This window comes from Cnephaeus nilssonii (genome assembly GCF_951640355.1).
Source record: "Cnephaeus nilssonii genome assembly, chromosome: 11".
In the NCBI taxonomy this organism is placed as follows: domain Eukaryota; kingdom Metazoa; phylum Chordata; class Mammalia; order Chiroptera; family Vespertilionidae; genus Cnephaeus; species Cnephaeus nilssonii.
Window position 1 is genome coordinate 25034840 of NC_137082.1, and position 8424 is coordinate 25043263.

The following is an 8424-nucleotide window of genomic DNA, read 5'->3' on the forward strand; positions in this document are numbered from 1 at the left end:
AGGTCAGCTAGCCAAGCCACATAGCTAGTAAGTGTAAGATGCTATTAAAGAGCTAAGATGGAACCTGAAGATTCCCACTCTTTATTCTTCCCTGCAAGGTTCTCAAACTCTAGCTCCAGCCTCCCTTTCAACCGCATGCCCAGCTCTCTCCTCCTCACCGCCGTCTTTGTTAAAGCCACTCTGGCTTTTTCCTGCTATTCACCAACCCAGGCTCTTTCCCACCTCAGAGCCTTTGCAGGTGCTTCTTCTTTGTGTCTAGATTGCTTCTCCATCCTTCCCCCAATCCTACTGCTTCTACTCATTCTTTACATTGGCTGCTTCTTCAGAGAGGTCACCCCTGCCTCCCAACCTAAAACTTCACCCAGTACTTTTCCACTATAACAGTCGTCACAATGTATAATGATATTTTAATTACTGTCTGCAGTGACTATGTTTTGTTCAGCAAAATTAGTAAATTCTTAATATTGATTGAATGAAATGACTGAATAAATGACTTTTAGTCAATTTATTAATTAATTTATTTTTATTTTTAATACTCACTCCAAGATACTTTTCCACTGATTTTTAGAGAGTTGAAGAGAGAGGGAAATATCAATGTGAGAGAGAGACATCGATTGGTTGCCTCCTGCATGAGCCCTGAGCCAATCAGGGCCTGGGCCAGGGAGGAGCCTGCAACCAAGGTACATGCCCTTGGCCAGTTTTGAGCCTGGTACCCTCTGGTCCGCAGGCTGATGCTCTCTCCACTGAGCCAAACTGGCTAGTCAGTCAATTTACATTTCTCTTCTTTTAAGCTTTACCAACAACCCCAATGCTATAGGTGAGAAAACAGAGATGGAAAAAGCAAAAACTATCAGAAAAGTTAGATTAAAAAAAAAAATTGTCCTCTTTATTCTGGTAATTTTTTGATTTATGTATTAAAATATTTTTTTGCCAAAGCTTGAAAAAGATTGACCTTTTTGGACTATTGATTTTTAGAATGAGATCTAAAACATTTAAGATGAATTTGTTCTCTTTCAGATGATTTCTGTAGGTAGAAAGGGTATAGAAAACCACCAAACCAATGGCTGCACTTGAATCAATAAGTACATTTTACATCATTTTTCAGACATTCTTACCAAATGGCTTAGACAATACCATCTGTTCTTGTTTTTTTTTGTGTGCATTCCTGCTCACACATATTGAATGAAGAAAAGCCAAAGGCTTTATTAAGCAATGGAAAGAATTTTGTTGCCAGCCAGTTTCTGCTGCTGCGATTCTATGAGTCCAGGACCCACAGGAAAATGTAAGGGGCTGTGCTCTCATTTGCATCACAAAACATGTGGCACATTTAGGAATGAGCGCCACACGGGTAATTTTAATGCTGCAGAACACATTTATCTGCTGATGTGCTGTCTAGGAACACCGCTTTTATTCTGTCAGTTCTGCCTCCCACCACACCCTCCAAAAAAAAGAAAAACTCTTGCAAAGTCCTTCACAAAGAGTATTTGAGACTACTTGTGCCTTGTTTATTTCCAATTCCTTCACTTCTTCAGCATGATTGACAATTTTTTTGCTGAGGGGTTGCTGAGGTGGAGTTGAGGCTTAAATAGGAGAGCAGTGGGGTGAGGGAGCCCCTCAACCAGTGGACACTGATGAGAAGCAGCCGTTGAGAAGGCTTGCCTCATACAAATAGGTATGCTATGGGTGGCAAAAGGGAAAGCGAATAAACTCCAGTGGTACCCGACAAAAGAGGTCCATTCGCTTGGGCTCATCAAAGCCCAATAAGACATGAACAGGAGTTTGCAGCAAAGAAAGGGGTTATTTTTAGGAAGTGGTCCATACTCAGAGACACAGGTGAGTTAATGCTAAAAAACTGGCTCCCTGATGGCTTTCAGGGGATGGGCTATATATGAGAAAAATTATTAATCATGGTGACATGGAGTCAGGGTCATGGTCAGGGTCGTAGTCTCTACTGATTGATTGGCACTAGGGTAGGGAGTCCTTGATCAGTGCATCTGGTCCTGATGCCAGCCATGCCATTGCATTTATTGTCTGTGTTTATTTCATCATTTAATTTTTATGAGGGAATACTTATTTATCTTCTATCTTCTTTATGAGGGAAACATCATACTGGGCCCTGCATGTCATGATGACAAAAACATAGCAATCTCCCAAGTTTAGAGACATAGATGGATATTTCATATCATCTTGTTAAAAAGTCATTAAATCTATGGAACTCAAGTCATCTTTTGTGTGTTAGTTCCTCTCCAAAGACTTACTTACTGAAGATAAAAGGGAAAGATCATCACTAGTTAATCCCAAATAAAAATACACACACACATCACACAATGCTCAACTATTGATCTGGGATAAAAAACCTCTAGTGAGTTTCAGAATGTTGATAGAATATTCAGTTCTTCCTTATTGCCCAAATAAAATTCATCATGTAGTAACAATCACCTAAGGATCTAAAAATGTTAGCATGAGCTTATTTGACCTGAACAAACACCCCATCTACCTTCATTTGTAAATTCCCCCCAGGATCCACTGCTAAACACAACTCCGGGTTAAAAAAATATGCCTTTTATAAATATTTAGAAAATAACAACACAGTTAAATGGACTATTTACTTCAAATTTATGTTCGTGTGTAGAGGCTTCTGAATTCTCTTCTTTCTTTTCATGCCACCCTCCTTAAAAACAAACTATAGGCTGAGTGGTTCCCTTAGGCAGACTTCATGGTCACACAGTGAATTTGTTAAATTGCAAATTCAATAAAAATTGCTAAACTAATTGCACCGGGGTTGATTCATTTGTACCAATTAGACATGACCTTATCCTGAGTATGGGGTTGAATGCATCATTCTGTCGTGTTTATAATTTTCAGTGGTTGATATCACACTCAAGTCTGAAGAAACAGAAACTGCCCGTGGGATTTGTGAATTGCTTTCTCCTTTTAAGTAGCTGCTGAATCAGTCCTCATTGCTGTTGTTGCTCATTCTTTATTCTTTAAGAGTGTTTTAGACAAGTTTGAAAGTCTGTAAAAGTTATTTTTAAAAGAGAAAGCTTGTTATACAGAATAATCTTCAAGAAGTCACTGTCTAAAACTTTGCACCTAAACCTTGCACCCAAATGCATATCATTTGTAGCAGATGTTCTCGGTGCCCTACCCCAGTGGTCGGCAAACTCATTAGTCAATAGAGCCAAATATCAACAGTACAACGATTGACATTTCTTTTGAGAGCCAAATTTTTTAAACTTAAACTTCTTCTAATGCCACTTCTTCAAAATAGACTCACCCAGGCCGTGGTATTTTGTGGAAGAGCCACACTCAAGGGGCCAAAGAGCCGCACGTGGCTCGCGAGCCACAGTTTGCCGACCATGGCCCTACCCAGATCCCCTTTACCATCTGGTTCCTCCATTGCTCAGCTGCTATGGTTGGTGGCTACTTTTGGCTCAGAGCTACCCACTTTTCAGGAGGACAGCCTTTGGCTGATTGGAGCCTCCTTGCCTTTGTGAAGGGGCTGACCAATGACTTACTGATGTAGGGTATAACAGCCAGCCCCTGCCCTCTGGGCAGGCGATCTCTGTGGCACATTTCATTCTCTATAGCTTCCCATGGAATCAGGCTGAGGCTAACTTTCTCTTCTTCAGGTCCTCTCCCTTTTTTAAAAAAAAAATATATTTTATTGACTTTTTACAGAGAGGAAGGGAGAAGGATAGTCAGAAACATCGATGGGAGAGAAACATCGATCAGCTGCCTCCTGCACACCCCCCACTGGGGATGTGCCCGCAACCAAGGTACATGCCCTTGACTGGAATCAAACCTGGGACCCTTCAGTCCGCAGGCCGAGGCTCTATCCACTGAGCCAAACCAGTTAGGGCGGTCCTCTCCCTTTTTTATTCTGCTTCCCTTGTGCCCTTCGAAACGTCTCCTGGGAGCACTCCCTCAATAAAGCACTTACATAAGAGTCCCCTATCCAGGGCTCTGTATTTTGGGAGCTCTACCTAAGGCACTGTTTTAATTCCTAACTATTTAGACTCTAGGATAAATTGTTAGTTTTTGGAGAAAAGAAAAATAAACATTTGGTCTTCTATCCACTAGAATCACTGTGACTGGAGTTAGTAACTTTTTCCATATCAAATGAGTACTACTCTTTTTTCTGATTATAGAAACTAGATAAAGAACATGTCTACATGTTTAAATCACTTCACCTGATAGTCTGAAAGTGAATCTGCTTCAAGGGACTTTCATTCTTCTAATTGTCTGGTTCTGGGTCATCATCCCTGTGCTTTTTTTTTTTTTTTCCTTACCTTGCAACATGTGGCTGATAGAAGGTTAAAAACAAATCACTTATTGAGCACCAACTATATGGAGGCACCAAACTAGAAGCCTTACAGATATTACTCCATTTCAGTCTCACAGTAGCTTATTAAAGAGCATATTATTATTTCTATAGATGATGAAATTGAGACTCAGACACAATTTGTAGCTGATCCATGGACATACTGCTAATAAATGGCAGGGTGAGGATTCAAATCCAGGTCTGCTGAATGCAAAAACCACAATCTTAACCAATTCACCCAAGTGTTCATTTAAAGATAAGGACATGTTTAGAGGAGAGTATTTCCTTTTCAAGTTTATCTCTGTATATACATTTCTGTAATACCTTGTTGGTGCCCCTTTTCCCATACTTACCCCCAGCTTCTGTATGCTTTCCAGCCAATAATTCCCACAATGATGACCCACCAATTCAATTCATTGGGTTGCCCTTGAGCACTGGCATAGCCTTACCAGTACCCCCTATAGCTTGTAGCTATTAACTGATGCAGGAATCCAGACGCCCAGTGCCTTTGCCTGTGCTCTGCAGCTCCCCACAGAGTCTTCATAGGAAAGCTCGCCCTTATTTGGTTTCTTTCACTTCCCTGTCTTGCTTCAACCTTTACTCCTCACTGTTCTCCCCGGGAGCATTTCCTTAACAAACCCCTTGCTCCTGATTTCTTGGCTCAATCTCTCCTTCTGAGAGACTCTTAACTAAGTCAAGATATATAAAGGGGGGAAAAGAGGCAAATACGAATGAAATCACTTTAGTATTTTAGACTTCTGGGTCAAGTTATATATTTTTAAATTGTTCTTTATTACAAAGTAATACATGTTCACTGTAAAAAAGAAAATATGGGTAAACCAAACAAGACAATAAAACTCAATTCATAATTCTAAGGTCCCCAAAATTACTATTTATGTGTGTTGCATATTTACAAATCTGAGATTACTATATATATACTACTTTTTAAATTTTTTATAATATATTTTATTGATTTTTTTTTACAGAGAGGAAGAGAGAGGGATAGAGAGCCAGAAACATCGATGAGAGAGAAACACCGATCAGCTGCCTCCTGCACACCCCCCACTGGGGATGTGCCCGCAACCAGAGTCCATGCCCTTGACCAGAATCGAACCTAGGACCCTTCAGTCTGCAGGCCGATACTCTATCCACTGAGCCAAATCAGTCAGGGCTATATATATACTATTTATAATAATTTTTAAAATGAAACTTTGACAGATTGTCTTTTTTATTTTTAAAAATGTATTGGGTGACATGGAATAATAAAATTCTATAGGTTTTAGATAACAGGTCTATATCTATATCTATAGGTCTATGATATATCATCTGTATATTGTATGTTCCCCACCCCAAGTCAAGTCTCCTTTCATCACCATTTATCTTTTTATGCCAGAAAAATTGCCTCTACAGAATCTCTTTATGCTTATGTAGAATTCTGGGGTATAATTTTTTGGGGAGGTGGGGCCAAGCCCCCAGGTAATGTTGATGCTGCTGGTCTACAGACCACTTTTTGAATATCACTGATGGCCCTATAGGGCCACCAAAGGACTTTGACTTTGCTCTGGTTGGGTTTAGTATTAAATTCGGAGAAAAGAGAATTAATAAGACTTGACATTAACACTTTCTCTCAGCTTATGTTTGCAAATGGCTGAAGGTACCACAGAACACTGCTACATAGAAAACTGGCATTTAGAAAGAGTACACACTAGGGTGACAGCAGAAAGTTCTAGCCTCTGAAAATATACTGTTTCAGATTCATTTTTTGTGTGTTCCTGAATGAAACCATGGGCAGGCATTCTCCCTCAATTTCAGAAGTCCTCTAGTTAATTTAGGCAATAAAATATCATATTCTCAGGAACTAGCTTGAAGGGGCTCCCCCTGGCCAAATCTGGGACAATTTGAGGATCAAAATAAATAATGAGAGCAAAGGATTATAACTCATTAAATAAAAATGGCATGCATGAGTCTATGCTGATTTAAATACATAAATAGGGAAGAAGAGGAAGTTCTCCCCAATGGTAGATATTCAACTGAGAAATGTAGAATGATCCAATTAGAAAATCATGTCATAGCAACCATCACTAGAATACTTATTTCAGGCAGGAATTATCCATAAATGCTAAAATCAGGTGGTGAGAGTTATGGGACTAACAGGAAATTTATGTGATTTCAAAGAATTGATCCATGTAAGTACAAAGGGGAAAATAATAACTTTACAGTGGAGAAATCAGGTAGATACCACTTTAACCAAGGGATTAAGGTTTACAAAGTTTACATTGCATATCAACAACAGCCTCTTATAAGATGAACTGAGAAGCCCTGTGGTGTTCCTACCTAAAATGCATCACCTGAATCTATTCTTGAGGAAATATGAGACAATCAAAATTGAGGGACATTTTACAAGATAACTGGCCTGAATTCTTCTAATATACCAATGTCATTAAAAACAAAGAAAGATTGATGGACTGTTTCAAGCTACAAGAGGCCAAGGAGATGAGACAACTGAATGCAGCCCATGATCTGGGATTTTCTTCTGCTCCATAGAATATTATTGGGACATATAGCAAAATCTGAATAAGGTCTGCAGATTAAATATGTTTAATTAATTCAAATATTAGTTTCCTAATTGACAATTGTCATATAGTTATGTAAAAGAATGTTCTTGTTTTATGGAAAAATATACTGAAAGTATACAGGTCTTCAACTGACAAATAGTTCAGAAAAACATTACACATATGTATATGCAGAGACATAAAGAGAGAAAGTGGATGGTTAATATTTAGGTAATCTGGGTAAAGAATATGCAGGATTTCTTTGTAAAATTCTCACAATTTTTCTGTAAATCTGACATTAAGTTAAAATGTAAAAATAAAGAAATAGACAAAACAAACCCTCATAAAACAAACAAGTGAGTTCTAATAGCAAATTTCTAGGCTCCATATTATAACATGTTCAAGCCTGCCTCAGGAGGAAATGGGCGTGATTAGCTTCTTTACTCACTCACCCAGCCTTCTCCTGGACTCACTAGCTTTCTTAAAGGCCTCCATGGGTGACAAGTGAGGGAGAGGTTTAAAGGAAAGGGGTTTCATGTATATGGCTGACAGAGTTGTACCCTGGAGTTGTGCCCTCTGGTAAGGCAGATTCTAAAGTGGACTCTTAGTGTCAGTGGGCTTTTTGTGGATATTTTTGGAGGCCCTCCCCAGCACTCGTTGTACCTCTTGGTGTGGGTGAGCTAGCTTTTTACTCAGTAGTACACCTCTAGCTGTGGCCAGTTTTATGTCTCAGTTGGGCTAGGCCATAGAACCCAGACATTAGCTGTAGGTGTTGCTGTGAAGGAATTATGTACATGCACCTACAATTAGTTGACTTTATGTAAAGGAGATTATCCTTAATAATCGGGGATGGGGGATCAGTTTAAAGGCCTTAAGAACAGAACTGCGGTTTCCCTGAGGAAGAAGAAATCCCACTTGTAAACTGCAGGGACATCTCTTGTCCAACAGTTTTTACCCTCTCCTTCCTGATGGCTTGTCCTACCAGCCCCCATAATCATGTAAGTTAACTCCTTGCAATAAATCTCTTTCTATCTATCATCTATCTATCTATCTATCTATCTATCTATCTATCTATCTATCTATCCATCCATCCTACTGTTTCTATATCTCTGGTGGAACCCTGACATAACTCATTTCCAACTATGATCAGGCCCCAGACCCAAAAGAAACTTTGAAGGTTTTATGGTGGGTCTCTTAAATTCACCCTTCTCTCCTGCCCCACACATACTTGCCTTAAGGAAAATTCACATATAATATCTAGTCATTCTCTATCATATATATTTTTATGACATCTGGAAATTTTGTCTCAAGTATGAGTATGAAGTATGAAGTATTGTATGAATACAACTCGCACTGCTTCTCAAATGCTTAAGACCTTGGGGACAAATCCTCTAAGTTGGGGAAATGCTTATTTTGTCGCAGGCAAAAGATAAGAGAATGCACTTTTAAAATATTTGCTAGGGGCCTCAGAATCAGAATACCATAGATGTCTTAGTTTGGGTCCTTACAGAAAGAACCTTGAAACAAGAATTGAGGTGTAAGTATTTG